Raw genomic sequence first — 18,553 nt, forward strand, 5'->3', positions numbered from 1 at the left:
TGATGATTTAGATAGAATGTTAAAGGAAACAATTTAAGACATCACTTTATATAATTTTGTTGCCAAACACAAGTTCGTGTGCCTGATGCACAGTGAGTCCAAACAAACTGAAACATCAGAGTTTGGAGCAGAGAAAGGTTTATCGTAGGACCAAGCAAGGAGAACGGTGGCTTGTACTCAAAAACCTCGAGCTCCCTGAGAGTATTCAGGGAGAAGTTTTTATAGGCAAAATTTGGGGTGAAGGCTGCAGGGTGTGTGATTTTCTTCTGATTGGCTGGTGGTGAGGTAACAGGGTGGCTCTCCAGGATCCTGTGCTCAGCTTGAAATTACCATTCTCCACATGGGTGGAGGCTTTAGTTCCTGCAGAAGAACTCAAAGATACTGTTATGTATATTCTTTGAGGAGGAACCAGGATCCTGCTTTAATTGCTGCACTATAGTTTCTTGATTGTTCCTCCTCTGTTTCTGCATTCCTTTACTTCCTGGATTAGCAACAGTTTGAATTTCCTCTTTGGAAGGTCTAGGAGCCTGAAGACTTTTTCTTGCAAATAAGAAACAGGGGACACAGAAAGGCTTTGTACCCAGGAGGGCCCCCGCAGTGTCCTGCTCAGTTTCACTTTTGAATCATAAAGTTTTTCTCAAAACAAGCAATCCTGTCTATTAATTTATTAAAATTGTAGGGGCAGAAAAGTTTCCCCTTCTTCCCTTCTCGGTTCTTTGGCTGGTCTACTAGTTAAATTAATATAGACATGTTAGCAGGAGAAAAACAAACCAAAGTTTAATAACATATATACATGGAAGAGACCAAAGAAAACTGAGTAACTTGCCCAACTGGTGATATCTCTTACCTTAAATGCCATCTTCAGCTAAAGACAAAAATGAATGTTGGGGCTGGGGAATCAGTTCTGGGAAGTGACCAGAAAAAGCAGAGTAAAGCAGGTAAGGTTTTTATACGTGCAGATATAAGCCATTACCATCCCCTTTGATAAGAGTTTCTAGAGATTTAGAGTCTTTCCCTTCTTCCCTGGAGAGAGAGAGAGAGAGAGAGAGAGAGAGAGAGAGAGAGAGAGAGATACCCTTACAAGTGGAAATTTCCCTTTTACATGTAAATGTCTCTTACAAAAACAGTAACTTGTATTAGGTTTTCAGAGCTTTCGCTGTGTTTGCAGTTTCTTAAAAAAATAATCAGCTTAAAATAATCCTTATGCCAAACAGACATATTTTGGGGTGGCAAATTCTGCTCTCCTATAAAATCATGAATGCTTTTATGATGTTTACTATTCTATACTTGAAGATGTAACTAATTTATTACATATATATATATATATATATATATATATATATATCCTAAAAGACTGATTTTTTGAGGGGGAGGAGGGTGGTTTCAGGACCTGTACTAGTAGCTATTGGTTTATATTTGTACATCTAACTTAAAACTGTTTTTTTTCCTACTCTTTCCTCTGTTGAATAGAAAGAATTTACTACCCTTTATAGGTTCTTTTGATTACTCTAATAATCATATCAAAATGAGACAGACTAACAGGGGAAAAACAAGTTTTATTTCATACATACAGGAACCCTCCATACATGAGAGGTTCAAAGACAGAAGGGTAAAATGAGGTATACATGCCACCCTGAGCTAAGGGATGGGGAAGAGGGCCTGGGGTTTCAGAGGGGAAGAGGGAAATTTACAGGACAATAAGAAGACAAGCAAAGGTTGGGTGATTAGGTGTTAGCCCTGCCATACAGATAAAATTTATCTTTGGTAATAATTCTCATTGGGGAAAGACCCCCAATTTAAAATCTTCTAGGTAATTAAGAGAAGGGCAATAGTTTCTTTTGAGTTCAAACGGTCTTGATTGTCTTCAGCTCAAAATAATCCACATGTAAAGTTATATATCTTGAGGAGGCTCATTCTGAACGCCTTTACTTCCTGTTAACTCTGATCTCTTCAGTATTTTGCAAACCATTTTTTTCCCAGGTAAGTAGCCCTGTTAGTTTTAGATTATAGATTTTTTGAGAGTTTTTTTTTTTCTTGATGGTTTAAGTTTATTCAAAACTTTTTTGGACTTAAAAAACAATGATGTTTTATTCTACTTAAAATTTTTTTCTTTGATAATTAAATCTTTTTGGAATATTGTTTACAATAAATATTCTTTAGAACTGCTGAACAGGCAGATTTGACTTTTCCCCCTTGCCTATTATCAACCTGCTTCTACTCAGTTATGGACCAGCAACATCAGTGTAACCTGGGAGTTTGATAGAAATGCAATGTCTTGGGGCCCATCCTAGACCTACTGAATCAGAATCTGCATTTTAACAGCATCACCAGGAGATTTATAAGCACATTAATATTTGAGAACAGCCAATCAATTGAGTCTGCTGCAAAAGCAGCTCACTATAATGTAATCTTCAATTCAGACAACAGTTTGGAATTCTGATTTATTTGATGGTTTAATGTTTATTGACTGCACTTGGTGTGCTAGATGCCACAAAAAAAATTCAAACCACCCAGCCATTGTTCTACACTTATTTTACTCTAAAATAAGAAAATACAAATAATATACTATTTTTTCTTTTATTTGTGCTTTAAAAATATATACACATAGATTGAAAGAAGAAAAAGAGTGAGTGGAGGAGACAATCAGATTAGAATCCCACTCCAGGAGATGCTATTCATTGTTAAAATAAGAGTAAATGAGGATATTCATATACACAAATAGAAATGAAAGGAATTTCATCAATCATCTAGATGTTTGGTCTGGGGAAAGCAAACAGCAGGATGGCTGAATTTTGTGTAGACAAGGTATCTGAACAATTGCTTTCATTTTCCACTTCTCCTCCAGATGTTTTAGCATTGTGTTGATGTAACTCAAGCCCATTGCTCTCTGATATTTCATGAATTTTTAGTAGAAAAAGTTCTGAAAGCATTGATCTCATGTCTACATTCCATTCTTCGTGAAAATTATAGTCTTTAAAACCTAATATTTGGTCAAGTTTTCTCTTCTTATGTTAAATTACCATTTTATATAGTGGATGTAGAAGACATCCTTAATCACTGTCAGTAAGATACGATAAAATGAAATGAAGATTTTTGAAGGGGTCCAGAACATGTTGCCCCCAAATATTCCACTTTGGCAAAAGAATTATTTTGAGTTGAAGGCAACTTAGAATTAACAGATACAGGGGGACTTGCCTGGTGGTCCAGTGGTTAAGACCCTGTGCTTCCAATGCAGGGGGCACAGGTTCAGTCCCTGGTCAAGGAACTAAGATCCCACATGCTGCATGGGGCAGCCAGGAAAAACAAACAAAAAAATGGATACAGGAAGAGTTTTTTACTCTCCTCTAATCTGCCTAAAAGCAGGGCATGTTTTGACTGCTTGTGGCTCAAAAGCCAACAGTTGAGAGACAAGTGTTGATTTGAAAGGAAAGTCTGCATTATTCAGGAGGCTGGCAACCTGGGGAGAAGGTGGACTCATGTCCAAAAACCAATTCCTAATGTTCTGCTTGACCATGAAAAAATTTAAAGGGAGAATCATTGGGGGAGGGGATCAGAGTCTTTGTTATCTTCTGCTGTGTGCAGAATTTCCTCTGATCGTTGGTGGTCAGGTAAGCGAGTGGTGTCCCAGGAATCTTGTGCTCAGCCTGAAGTTACTATCCTCCATCTGGGTGGGGGCCTTAGTTCCTGCAGAAGAACTCAAAGGTATTGTTATGTATATTCTTTGAGGAGAAACCAGGACTCTGCACTGTTGTTTCTTGACTGCTCCTCCCTGTCTCTGCATCCACTCCCTTCCCTGATTATCAACTGTTTGAATCTGCCCTTTGGAACTCAAAGAAGATCAAGGAGGCTGAATAAAGCCTATTTTCAGCAAACACGAATTGGGGGACACAAAAAGGATATGTATCCAGTAGGACCCCACAGGGTCCTGTTCAGTTTCAGGCATAACTTTTTCTCTGTGAAGGTTGTTACTGCAGTCTGCACTGAGATGCGTCTGCATAAACAAACATTACTAAAATAACCCCTCTCTTTCATTAGTTTTCCCCATTTATTTCCTAGTAACTTTTCTACAGTTTATTGTTCCTCAAAGAATAATTCCATTTCCTTTGTTAAAATGGTACATAAACCCCTGAGTCTAACTGCTTTAGTTTCACTTCTTTTCTTTGAAATCCTGTGCATGCAAAATATTAATATATTTATACTCTTTTTCTTATGTTAATATGTGTTTTGTCAGTTAAATTTGCATGCCCCCAGTCACTGAATCTAAGAGGGTGGAGAAAAAGTTTTTCATCCCTAACAATTTTGACTCTACTAAAACTCGTTTTTTTAGTTTCATAAATCATTTTAAAAGAGGAAAGGAAGAAATGAAGAGGGAAGGATAAGAAGATAAAATATGAAGTGTATGGAAAATCTGAAACATCAATAGAAATGGAATGAGAGTTTTAAGGAATTAGCTATTTAATCACTTCCTTCATCTAATCATTACTGAAACCGTCAGTGACTTCAGGCACACTATATAGAGAGATTATTATTGTCACATCCTAAGCCTGCAGTGAGGTTAACTGTTGGATCAATAACAACTCTGCTCCATCAGATAACAAATCTAAATGAGAATTGCCACTGTTAATCAAGTATCTTGAAATCCTTGAACAGGGCATTGTGATAAAGGATTGCTGACTATTCTCCTTATAACCTTAGTGGACTTTGCTCACCCATATTTTTAATTAACTAATTTAGATCAGGACATTTAAAATGCTCAAATCCTTTCAAAATTCTCCCCAGGGAGGTTATTACTGGAGTAGACATCAGGAAGAATGTCCTTCCTTTCTTTGTGGTGATATATTTGGCACATTTTAGTTTTTTCTCAGAGGAAAACGTTTCACATTTCACTTAGCACTAAGTCCTTTACCTTACAGAATGGTAGCATTTTAAAATTCAGCAAAAATGTACAATGTTCTTTATGGGGTATTAAACAAAAGTCAAAGCTATGGAAAATTACAACCCTTGGTGCAGAAGGAGATATTGTCTGCTTTTTTGAGGGCTAATTAGTAATGAAAAATCTTTCAGAAAAATAATTGGTTAAACTGAGGTTATAGAGAAATCTTAACAATTAAAATATATTTTGTACATTAAAAAAGACTAAGATTTTGGACTTCCCTGGTGGCACAGTGGTTAAGAACCTGCCTATCAATGCAGGGGACATGGGTTTGATCCCTGGTTCAGGAAGATCTCACATGCCACGGAGCAACTAAACCCATGTGCCACAACTACTGAGCCTGCACTCTAGAGCCTGTGAGCCACAACTACTGAGCACTCGTGACACAACTACTGAAGCCTGTGTACCTAGAGCCTGTGCTTTGCAACAAGAGAAGCCACTGCAATGAGAAGCCCATGCACCACAACAGAGTAGCCCCCACTCAACACAACTAGAGAAAGCCCACGTGCAGCAATGAAGACCCAACGCAGCCAAAATAAATAAATAAATTTATATTTAAGAAAAAGACTAAGATTTTGGCTGTTGTGAATATTATTTAGTTTTACCTTTCTGTGGTCTTTGTTCTTTAACATGTATTAAGATCTGAAATTTTAAAACTTAGAGTTTGCATCTTCTCTGCAACACTGAGAAAAGCCCATTATATTATATCTGTCAAATAATTTTGTAACATTATATTGATATAATATATTTGATATATTTTTAAAATATATTGATATATTTTAAAAAATTTTCATTGAAGTATAGTTGATTTACAACGTTGTGTTTAATTTCTGCTGTACAGCAAAGTTAGTTATACATATATATATTCTTTTTCATATTCTTTTCCATTATGGTTTATCACAGGATATTGAATATAGTTCCCTGTGCTATACAGTAGGCTCTTGTTCTTTATCCACCCTATATATAATAGTTTGCATCTGCTAATCCCAAACTCCCTTTCCTCCCCTTGTTTCAGGAAAGAGAGTGGGGTATGAGAAGATAGTCACGTCCCAGGTCACGTCTGAGTCCCTGGGACAGCCATCATGTGTGTGTTCTTGGCTTTGTGCAGGAAAGAATTCAAGAGTGAGCCATAGTAAAGTGAAAGAAGCTTTATTCAGGGAGATACATACTCCACAGATAAGAGTGTGGGCCATCTCAGAAGGTGAGAGAGACCCCAGGGTACAGGGTTGTCAGTTTTTATAGGGGTGGGTAATTTCATAGGCTAATGAATGGGAAGAGTATTCCAGCTATTGGGGGGAAGAGATGGGGATTTCCAGGAATTGGGCCACTGCACTTTTTGACCTTTTGTGATCAGCCTTGGAACTGTCATGGTGCCTGTGGGTGTGTCATTTAGCTGTGCTGATGTGTTACAATAAGCATATATGGAGGCTCAAGGTCTAGTGGAAGTTGGCTCATCCGCCATCTTGGACCTAGTTGGTTCTAATCAGTTTATGTCGTGTCCTTGGGCTATGTCATTCTTTTAAAGGTTGTGCCCTGCCCTCTTCCTGTCTCACCCCCACCTCCCCCTTGGCAACTAGGGTTGATATTATAGTTAGCAGAGTAAGTCCATTAACCTGAATTTCTACTTTCCAGTTTATCTCTCTCATATCTAGAGACTGATAAAGACAGGACAATCAACAACTGATGATTTTTTTGGTCTTTCTGACTTGACTGGTAAGTTAGCAAATGTAGTTAAAGCACTATGTGTACATCTTAAAATATGTGGGGAAAGAATGAGTTGTCATAGCATCTCATTGAAAACTTTTCTGGATATTTAGTCCAACTTTCTATCTCCAGAAACCTTCCTGTTTGTTTAGATGAGCTCTATATAGCATGAAAAACATATTCATCTCCTTTAGTTATCTAACTTTTAGATTTTTTTGCCTTTATTTTATTTTATTTTATTTTTATTTTTTTGGCTGCTCTGCATGGCTTGTGGGATCTTAGTTCCCCAACCAGGGATTGAATCTGGACCTCGGCAATGAAAGTGCTGAGTCCTAACCACCAGACCACCAGGGAATTCCCCTAAATGTTAGATATTTTAATTGTTACCATTTATGAACCACCATTTCCAGTCACTTATTGCTGCAAAATAAAACACCTCAAAAAGTAGGATAAAATAACAATTGGGGGTCAAGTATTCAGAAGGATACCACAGGGATGGTTTGTCTCTGGTGCACCAAGTCTGGGGACTCAGCCAGAAACTCTCAAATGGCTGAGCAGTGGCTCAGATGAATGGGAGCTGGAATTATTTGCAAATTTCTTCACTCATATGTCTGATATGTGGACCAGGATGATGCAAAGGTTGCACTCAGTTGGAGCTGTTGACAGGTACACATACATACACATGGCCTCTCTATGTGCGTTATGCTTCTCATGGCTGGTTCTGAATGGGAGCATCCCAAAAGGAAGCATCAGGAGAGAGAATTCTAAGAGATTCAGGAGGAATTGCATGGGCTTTTGTGACTTAACCTCAGAAATCATAGAATGTTACTTCTGTTCTCTTCTATTGATCAAAGCAGTCACATCCCTGCCCATATTCAAGGGGAGGGGATATAGATCTGACTTCTTCATGAGAGTGGTATTGAAGAATTTGTGATGTTTTTAAAAACCACTGCAGTATCAATTTATAGTAATTTTTATTCTCTAAGACACTTTTCCTTACTAATTATTTTTAAAAACAGTGTTAGACCCAAACGGTCTACGAGGGATTCCAACTCGCCCAAGAACCGCCAAGAGTCGAGAGCCGCTGCAACACGCAAGAGGTTTATTAGGAGCCGATGCACCGGGGTTCCCTGAACCTCACGCAGGAGGCCGATGGGGAACCCCTAAAAGCGGAATCACATACTTTTTATAGGTTTATTTACTCATAGGGCGGGTATATTCTCACAATGATTGGGTAAATGTGGTGACTTTTGAATTCATTGGCTTAGGAACTTTTGTCCCACCTTCTGGCCGTTATAGTTGTCTGTTCATTGTGGCGGTTAGGGCGTATACCTGTTACGGGCAACTGGAAAATTACCCGCTGTCTGGAAAGTCCCCGTCAACTGAAAAACTCCAAGAATTGGTTTCGATAGGGAGAAGGAGTGGCGCACGATAGGGAGAAGAATTGGTTTCGATAGGGAGAAGGAGTGGCGCACGATAGGGAGAAGAATTGGTTTACGGGAACAAGTGAGGGGGTGGAAAGTCCCTAAAGGCCCCACAACAGCAGAAGATATCTTTCACTTTATGGGGGAAAACCAGAGGTGAGTCCCTTGTTCCATGATAAAGACAAGTGCAGAAATCTTAACAATGAATTCCTTTCCCTCTCCAAATATTACTCAGTTCATCAGTCTGCACACAGTGGGTTCCAGAAAAATGTTAGGGGTAAAAACTAATTGCTAAGAGAATGTTTTGTGAATTGTGTTTCTTCCAAGGTGCATTGCAGTCAAGCAAGCTGTTGCTTTAGCGTTCTGTCTGATGTAGCCGGCATTAACTATAGCTCTATTAGTTGTTCATTCACAGCATAAAATAGACTCAAATACAGAGGATTGCTTTTGAACGGAACCATTGTTTCATGAATATTAGAACACAAGTCAATGCATATTGACTGGGTTTGTGTAGATAAACATGATAACATTGCCCTATTAGAAACATAGAAACAAACTATGGTTCATTTCTTCAAAAAGATTTATAAGCCTAAAACAAAAATAAGAAAGCACTCAAGTTTTTCAAGATATTGAACTTTAGGTACTCAGCTCATAAGTTTATTTCATCAAATGTTTGAAGCTGTATAAACAGATACTACACTTTCTGAAGTACGTGCTTCTGTGTGGAGGGTGGTGGGCAAGAGGCCAGGGAAGGAATAATATCTATAGGTAACACTGTTATGATACTTGAAAGGGTGTATATTACCTCTGTTGACACTCAAAACAAACTTGTGAGGCAAGTATTATCATCTCGGATTTACAAATGAGCAAATTGATGTCAAGGATTTTCTGCTGTATGCCTAATGACATTCCGTTGCAGTGGTAAAAAGATTTAACTGTTCAGACATGATTCCCTTTGGAAAGTCACAACTGGTCATCCTCAGCCAAATTAAAGTACTCCTCCTCTGTGCTCTTTTAGTACTTTGAAATCTATCCATATCCACCACTTTGCATTGTAATTATTTTCTGAAGTTGTTTTTCCTCACTTGACTTGAAGGGAAGGATCTTGTCTCATTTATCTGCACCCACTAAGGATTTGACCCAAAGTCAAATGCGAATGCTTGTAGAATGAATGAGTGATTGAAGGTCCTTTAACATTAAAATTTTCTCTACCAATCCGTGGGACACTTCAAGGAAGTGTTCTATTAGAATACAGTACAGAAAAGCTGGTATTTGTGGATAGGACACAAAGAAGCCATGGATGTAAAGACCTGTTAATCATCCGTGGCATTGTTTTAGCTCATTCTTTGAGATATACTAGGAACAGCAAGGAGGCCTCTGTGCCTCAGCAGAGTAAGGGGAAAATATTAGGAATATTAGAAATTTAGGTGAAAGAGTTAATGAGGTGGGGATCAGATCTTAAAGAGCTTTGTTGGACAAATATGGATTCTGTCCCTATCAGACCCAGCTGTCAGGGGATCCTTTAATTTTTTTTACCCTTTTATAAAATTTAATAGTTTTTCTTTTTTTAAAATTAATTTTTATTGGCGTATACTTGATTTACAATGTTGTGTTAGTTTCTGCTGTACATCAAAATGAATCAGTTATGTATATATATAAAAAATTGTGGAGCTATATATATCTCCACACTTTTTTAGATTCTATTCACATATAGGTCATTACAGAGCATTGAGTAAAGTTCCCTGTGCTGCACAGTAGGCTCTTATTAGTTATCTATTTTATATACAGTAGTGTGTTTGTGTCAGTCGTTATCTCCCAATTTTTCTCTCCCCTGTCCCTTTCCCACTGGATCTAGAGATTGTCATACTGAGTGAAGTAAGTCAGACACAGAAAGACAAATATGTGGTATTGCTTATATGTGGAATTTAAAAAAAATGGTACAAATGAACTATTTATCAATACAAAACAGAAATAGAATCACAGATGTAGAAAGTGATCCTTTTAAAACCTGATGAGAATAGATAGGGGCTGGGCAAAAGTGGAAGCACGGAGAGCCATCATGACTGATTTACTGCAGTGATAAAGAGACTATGTTTGCTTGGAGAAAAGTGAGAAGTAGTTGGATTTTAGATGTATAATGAAAGTAAAGACAACAAGACTGACTAGATATAGGGTGAGAGAAAGAAAGAGTAAACGATAAAATCAAGATTTTGGACCTGAACGCCTGAAAGGATGGAATTACCATCAGTTAAGATGGGAAAATATATGGACGAAGCAGGTTTGGGGAAGGGAGATCAAGAGTTCAGTTATGGGCAATATAATGCTTGAAGTGAATATTGGACATCCAAGGGGATCATATTACAATATGATTGGAGTTTATGATGAAGTTGGAGATATGATTCTTGGAGAGAGGTGTCAACATAAGAGACGTAGTGTAGAGATGGTAGTAAAAGACAGGAGACAGAATGATATTGTCAAAGAAATGAGGGCATATAAGGAGAAGAGGTCCAAAGATTGAGCCTTGAAATACTCCAGTTAACAGGTCCAGGAGAGATAAGGAATCTGCAATTGAGACTAAGAATGAACTTCCAGTGAGAGAGGAGTATGATGTTTGAGCCCAAGTGAAGAAAAGGTAACAAGGTGGAGGTGTGGTCAGGCATCAACGCTCCTGATCTGTCAAGATGCTGTGGACTACGAAGTGATCATTGGTTTTAGCAATTTGGAGGACATCGGTGACTTTGGTTAAGAATGGATTTGGTGGCATGTTTTGGGTGAAAGTCTGACCAGAAATAGTTCAAAGGAGGATTAGAGGAGAGGAATTGAAGCCAGCAACTACATGAAACTTTCAAGAAGTTTTGTTACAAACAGTGAACAAGATGGAAGGCAGGGTCTAGAAATTAAAAAAAAAATAATTTAAGAATATATAGGCTTGATTTTAATTAGCAGTAACAATTTAAGTGCTTGATTGGATTTAAACTAAATACTTTTGTCAGTAATTCTTCATGGGTGATGTTGTGTATTCCATATTGCATTTCATTAGGAGGCATGAATACTAGGTTGTCTTAGTGATTCTAAATTTCTATATTATTTGGTTATAATTGTGTCCAAACGATATTTCTATTAAAAGGTACAGTTGCCCTTTGGCAATTAGCAAACAACCTGTGTAGTGATACTTTGGCTCTGTGTGGATATTCTATTTCTCTGGATAATTCATTTAGTGTCTAAATCAGTTACTTAATTGGAAGAATTTCAATGATGATTTTCAAATTTTAACATTTTTTCCCTACCTTTTTGTCTGGCTTTCTGTTTTGTTTTGTTCTTTTGGTAAAGGACAGCTTTTATTCATCAACTGGGGATCAATTGTACTTTCTCCTAAAAGCTTAATTCTTCCCCTTTAATGAACAATTATCAGAATAAGAAGTTATTTCAAGTTATGAAAAATGATTTTTTTGTAAGAGATTTGTGTGTTGCTGTGTTTTTCTTTTTTTTAAATACATTTTTGTATAATGATACAAGCTTTGTATCATTTTTAAATTAATTAATTAATTAATTTTATTTTGGACTGCATTGGGTCTTCATTGCTGTGCACGGGCTTTCTCTAGTTGCGGTGAGTGGGGGCTACTCTTTGTTGCAGTGTGCAGGCTTCTCATTGTGGTGGCTTGTCTTTGTTGTGGAGCACGGGCTCTAGGTGCACGGGCTTCAGTAGTTGTGACACGTGGGCTCAGTAGTTGTGGCTCACAGGCTCCAGAGCACAGGCTCAGTAGTTGTGGTGCATGGGCTTAGTTGCTTGGTGATATGTGGGATCTTCCTGGACCAGGGCTCAAACCCATGTCCCCTGCATTGGCAGGAAGATTCTTAACCACTGCTGTTGTTTTTCAAGTAGATGAAATAACAGCCTGTTGACAATTTAAAGGGTGTGATCCAGCAAGAGGGAATCATTGATGATACAGGAAAGAGAACGGAGAACTACTAGAATGAATCCTGGTAGTGGAAAGGGTGATAGATTTGGATACAGAAGGAAGGGATCATCTGAATTGTTCATTTGTAGCAGTACTTAGAAATGAGGAGCAGATTGTACTGACACTAGTAGGTAGTTAGATGTGGTTGGGGGAAAAATCTCTGGAAGCTTTATCCTGATTGCTTCAATTTTCTCAGTGGAATATGAAGGAAGTCAAAGCATGGGATGCATAAAATAGAGATATGGATGGGGCAAGTTATTGTAATGACAAGTTCTAGGCAGGACCACTGGAACAGTGGGGGACATAATCTATGATAAAGAAGTGGTCAAGCAAAATGAAAAGACAACAGTGAATGGGAGAAGATATTTGTAAATGATATGACTGATAAGGTGTTAATATCCAGCATATATAAACAGCTCATATAACTCAAAATCAAAAAAACAAATAACCTAATTAAAAAATGGGCAGAAGAACTGAATAGACATCTTTCCAAAGAGGAAATGCAGATGGCCAACAGGCACATGAAAAGATGCTCAGCATTGCTAATCATCAAGGAAGTGCAAATCAAAGCCACAATGAGGTATCAACCTCACACCTGTCAAAATGGCTTTCATCAAAAAGAACACAAATAACAAATGTTGGTGAGGATGTGTAGAAAAGGGAACCCTCCTACACTGTTGATGGGAATGTAAGTTGGTGCCGCCACTGTGGAAAACAGTATGGAGATTTCTCAAAGAACTAAAAATAGAATTACCATATGATCCAGCAATCCCATCCCTGGGCATATATCCAGGAAAGATGAAAACTCTAATTTGAAAAGATACATGCACCCCAATGTTCATAGCAGTGTTACTTATAATTGCCAAGGTATGGAAGCAACTTAAGTGTCCATCAACAGATGAATAGATAAAAAAGATGTGATATATATATATATATATATATATATATGTATGTATATATATGATGTATGTATATAATGGAATGCTACTGCACCATAAAAGAATGAAATTTTGCCACTTGCAGCAACATGGATGGATTTGGAGGGCATTATGCTAAGTGAAATAAGCCAGACAGAGAAAGACAAATACTGTATAATATCACTTATATGTGGAATCTCAAAAATACTACAAACTAGTGAATAAAAAAAAAAAAGAATCAGACTAACAGATATAGAGAACAAACTGGTGGTTACCAGTGGAGAGGGGGAAGACAGGGGTGGGGGGTTAAAAAATGGGTTATTATGGGATTATACGAAATCATGTATGTGAAACTTTTGAAAATTATAAAGCACTATGAAAATTAAAGAATCTTTCATTCAATTAAAGAAAAAGAGATGTTCAAGGAACTGAGTGGTCGAAGTGTTAGAAAGATCATTTATTTATATATTGACATTGCTAAGAAATGGTGCAATAGCAGTCTTGGGGAGAGGGACAGTGAACCAAGAGCTAAAAATATTAAGAATTGGAAGGGAGTAACCCATGGGCAGTAGATGACAACAATAATGAGGGGTAGCGGATAATTTACTGTGATAACATAAAATGCAAAGCTGAGAATTTTAAGGGAAGTATGAGAAAGAATGGCCCAGAAGTGACAATGAAGAATAAGAAAGTGTAGTGAAATGGGCTGTAGGAAAGCAATTTCCTTAGGGGAGAGGCAGGTTTCTAAATCAATTTTTCAGCAATTTGATTATGATGTGCCTTGGTGTAGGTTTCTTCATGTTACTTGTGCTTGGAGTTCTTTGAACTTGAATTTTTTTTTTTTTTTTGGCCATGTGGTATGCGGGAGCTTAGGTCTCTGACAAGGGATTGAACCCATGCCCCCTACAGTGGTAGCATGGAGTTTTAACCACTGGACTGCCAGGGAAGTCCCAAGCTTGAATTTTTGGGTTTATCATTTTTATCAAATCTGGAAAATTTTTGGTCAAATATTTTCTCTGTCCTCATCCCTTTCTACTCCTTCAGGGTCTCCAATTACATGTATACCCCTTTGGAAGCCCCTTGAAGGTTTTCCAAAGCTCACTGATGGTCTATTGTCTCTCTCTCATTCATTGTTTTTCTGTCTTATTTTGGTTATTTTCTATTGTTATATCTTCAGGTTTATTAATTTTTTCTTCTGAAATGTGTAATCTGCCCTCAGTTCCATCCAGTTTATCATTCATCTCTCACATTACAGTTTTTATTTCTAAAATATTTATTTGAATCATTTTATACCTTTGATATCTCTTCTAACACATATTCTAGCATCTTGAACATGTGGAATATTGTTATAATAACTGTTCTAATGTCCTTGCCTATGAATTCTATCCTCTGTGTATTTCTGAGTCATTTTGGATTGATTGACTTTTCTCCTCACTATGTCATAGTTTCCTGATTTTTTCATGTCTGGTAAGTTTGAATCGTATACTAGACACTGAATTTTACCTTGTTGGGTGTTGCCTGTTTTTCTATTCTTGTAAATATTCTTGAGTTTTGCTCTGAAACTTCGTATAGTTACTTTTAAACAGCTTGATCTTATCAGACAAGAACAGTATTTATAATAGCATGGGGTTAATTTTCCCCACTAGTGAGGTAGAATGCTTCTGAATACTTTACTAAATACTCAATCAGTTATGAGGTTTTCCAGTCTGGCTGAAGGAGCTGGCTGGAGTGATCAGACACTGTTTCCAGTGCTATGTGAATACCAGCCACTTTTAATTCTAATCCCTTTAGGTAATTCTTTCCCCAACATGGATGGTTTCCTCACATGCGTATGCTAATTATTACTCAGCTAAAAGCTGGGAAGGAACCCTCTGAAGATCTCCATAGTTTTCTCTCTCTCTGTGTAGTTTTCTTCTCTTTGGTATTTTGCCTTGTAACTCTAGCCATCTTGATCTCCCTGGACCCACAGCTTCATTTCTTCAGCACAGCTTTACTTCTTCAACTATGCTCTGCTTGGAGTCTCCCTCCCTGTACCATGGCCTAAAAAATTACTACACGCAGTAATCCGGGGCTGATATAGGACATACTTCACTTGTTTCCCATCTTTCAGACATTATTGTATTTTGTTACCTGATGACCACTATTATTTATTTATTTTGGGTTGTTCCAGGCAGGAGAGTAAATCCAGTCCCTGATACACTATCTTGGCCAGAGTAGAAGCCCAAGTAAGTCTGTTACAACTGAACTATTTTTTTTTATCAGGATATTATATTAAAATGGTATGGATTAGCTACTCAGATTATGTGACAGAAAGCAGGATTATGATAGGGTAAGACCTGTAAAGGATAATTCTTGGGAAGAGACTAAAGATAAAGGTGAGTGTGTATGTAACTTAGGTCAGTGTGAGAGCATTGGCAGTTGGGAGAGGGCTGATATTACCAATCTACACACTGTCAGGGCAGCCCAAAGAAAAGCATCTATTTCTAAATCTTTACTCATTTGAAAAGATGAAATTATTATTGCAGCAAATAAAATTATTTATCTTAAGATGTTCATGTGTCTTTAATCCACCTTCCTCAAATCTAGACAAAAATGAGTAGCCTATTTTTTTGTTGTTTTGATTTTAGAAGTGGGATTTCAACAGTATAATTGCAATTTTAATCCATATAATACGTTTATGGTCTATATCCACCTGCAAGAATCAATTTTCATGAAATAGAATAACTGAAGGCTTTAAGATGGTAAGAAAAAGGAGGTTGAATTTGCAGAGGTAGAGTTTTAATATCTAAATAGAAAAATAATTACTAGAAAAAGTTCTACTGATGGAGGAAAACACAATCACAAATTTACATAAAGTGTTTCTAATTAATTGTTTCTGTTAGGATAAAGAACCTTCCCTCTCAAACTCCATCCTTACACCTCTATCATTACTATAAACCAATACCTTAGGAAGATTAAATCAATTACAAAAACAAATAAAGTAGCTACATTTTCTTTGCAGACCACAGGAGAGATTTGGGACCCTGTTATATTTACATAACCAAAAGTCTGCCCACTCAGAGGACTATAGTATATGTGTTCTCTTGATTCTTCTCTGTCCACGTTTCCTTAATATCAGGACACCCTATTCACATGTTATAGTTCGTAAGTGAGAGTTGGGATCTGATATCTTCCTTTGGTTACATAATGAGCTATTCAATTTACTTTTTCAGTAGAGGAATAGGACAGAAGGGAACAGAAACTAGAAGACTGAGTTGAGAATACCAACATGCAATTTTACTGATGCATTGATAAGTAAGTTAAAAATAAAAGTGAAAAATTGAAGTTAAAAAGTAAGGGAAGTTGGATTGGTTTTCTAATTCACAGTTCCATCCTTGGTGGAGAGGAAGTACTCAGGTCATGTAGGTTGCCACACAGCAAGTGGGTTGAACTGGTAGGTGTCACTGAATAGGTCTCATCAAAGTATGCAAAGCTCTGGATGAAGCTGGACAACTTTAAATCTGGTGATGTAGTAGCCAGTGATGCTGGTATAGAAACTGTTCTGATAAAGAATTGTCATGGTGGTTTTACAATGCAAAGGTGGCCATATCTATATTGTCAGCATCCTTCACTACATAGACAAATGGCTTTTGTACTCAGACAGGTACCATGAGGGCCACATCTCTATTCCTACACAGTATATGAGGCAGTGTTCCATGGAACAGATGCTGGGTTTGAGCAGTATAAAATTGTGTGACACGTAACGTTCTGGCCTTCCATTGACATTATTCATTTTTTCATCCTCATAAAAGTGTTAAAATCTCCAGCATGAGGTCCTTATATTTGTTAGGGACTTGAGTTCTGAGGTGACCTGTTGAATTGTTGGTATTCTTACAATACCCAAAAGGCAGTGACTGTATTGGTATTACCTCCTCTGCCAAGGTCTGTATATTTGCTTTTATTTATTTTTTAAAGATTTAATTTTATTTAATTTTAGCTGCGTTGGGTCTTCATTGCTGTGCACGGGCTTTCTCTAGTTGCAGCGAGTGGGGGCTACTCTTCGTTGCAGTGGGCAGGCTTGTCCTTGCAGTGGCTTCTCTTGTTGCGGAACACGGGCTCTAGGCTTGCAAGCTTCAGTACTTGTGGCGCGCGGGTCAGTGGGCTCAGTAGTTGTGGCTCATGGGCTTTAGAGTGCAGGCTCAGTAACTGTGGTGCATGGGCTTAGGTGCTCTGTGGCATGTAGGATCTTCCCGGAACAGGGCTCGAACACGTGTCCCCTGCATTGGCAGGCGGATTCTCATCCACTGTGCCACCAGGGATGTCCCTTTTGGTTTTTATTTTTAATTTTAATTTTTTGGTTGTGCTGTGTGGCTTGTGGGATCTTAGTGACCTGACCAGGGATTCAACCTGGGCACTTGGTAGTGACAGCATGGAGTCCTAACCACTGGACCACGAGGGAATTCCCAGGGTCTACCTATTTGATATAGAGGGAGGACACATTTGTAAGGAGTGAAATTCAGGCATGAAAAGCTGAATAACAGTAGAGTAAGCAATATGATTAGTGTTTCTGTCTCTTTAAGTGTATCAAATATACCTGATAAAAATTCTTGATTCTGTTAAAATATTTTTGTATTTGTAATAAATATTCAGGCAAGTTCTATAAGAAGTGAAGGTTTAGTCTTAGGGGCCTCAAATGTCTAATTATTCTGAAAAAATTGCCCAGGATGTACACACACACACACACACACACACACACACAGAAACTCTCACACACACATGTATAGATATATGGGATTTTGTTTAGTCATTCATTTAGCAGTTATTTATTGAGCTTCTGTTTTTGTACTGTGCTAAATACTGGGGATGGAAGGATGTATAAGACACTGCCTGACTTAAAGTTTCTTGTGTGTAGTAAGATGTAACTGGAGTAGTAATTTTCATTTCTTGTAAGGATTTTGAAATTACACTAGCTGCATTTATCAGAGTCATATAAAAGAAAAGAAGAGGGTATGAATTATGAAGTGAGTTTCAGACTGTCTTTGGAGAATCAGGACTGACATAGATGTGAGAAAAGGCTTAGAAGTCCTCTGTTTTATTAAGAAATTCAATTCTGACTGACTTTTTGCCTTTGAGAGCACAAGTAAATTGCTTTCCAGGAGCAGGAACAGATCTACCTTCCACTCTCCTGACTTTTTCTTCCCCCAGGCAGCTCCAATCACTTTAAAGTTATGACTGATACAGAAGTGGTACCTTCATATCCCAGGTGCCATCGGACGTCACGCCTTTGCTGTGAGGGAGGCTAGGCCAGTAGTGGTTTTATTTCCAAGTTAGACTGGCACCCAAACAGAGTTAGCTACTTGTTCAAGGTCACATAGCTACTAAATGTTGGAACGAGGACTCAGTTGACTTCTGTGCCCAAAGCTCACTAGTCATATATATATATATTTATATCTTTATTGGAGTATAATTGCTTTACAATGGTGTGTTAGTTTCTGCTCCATAACAATGTGAATCAGCTATACATATACATATATCCCCATATCCCCTCCCTCTTGTGTCTCTCTCCTTCCCACCCTCCCTATCCCACACCTCTAGGTGGTTGCAAAGCACCGAGCTTATCTCCCTGTGCTATGTGGT

Source organism: Neophocaena asiaeorientalis, unplaced genomic scaffold, assembly GCF_003031525.2.
Source record: "Neophocaena asiaeorientalis asiaeorientalis breed wild unplaced genomic scaffold, Neophocaena_asiaeorientalis_V1.1 scaffold154, whole genome shotgun sequence".
Classification (NCBI taxonomy): Eukaryota; Metazoa; Chordata; class Mammalia; order Artiodactyla; family Phocoenidae; genus Neophocaena; species Neophocaena asiaeorientalis.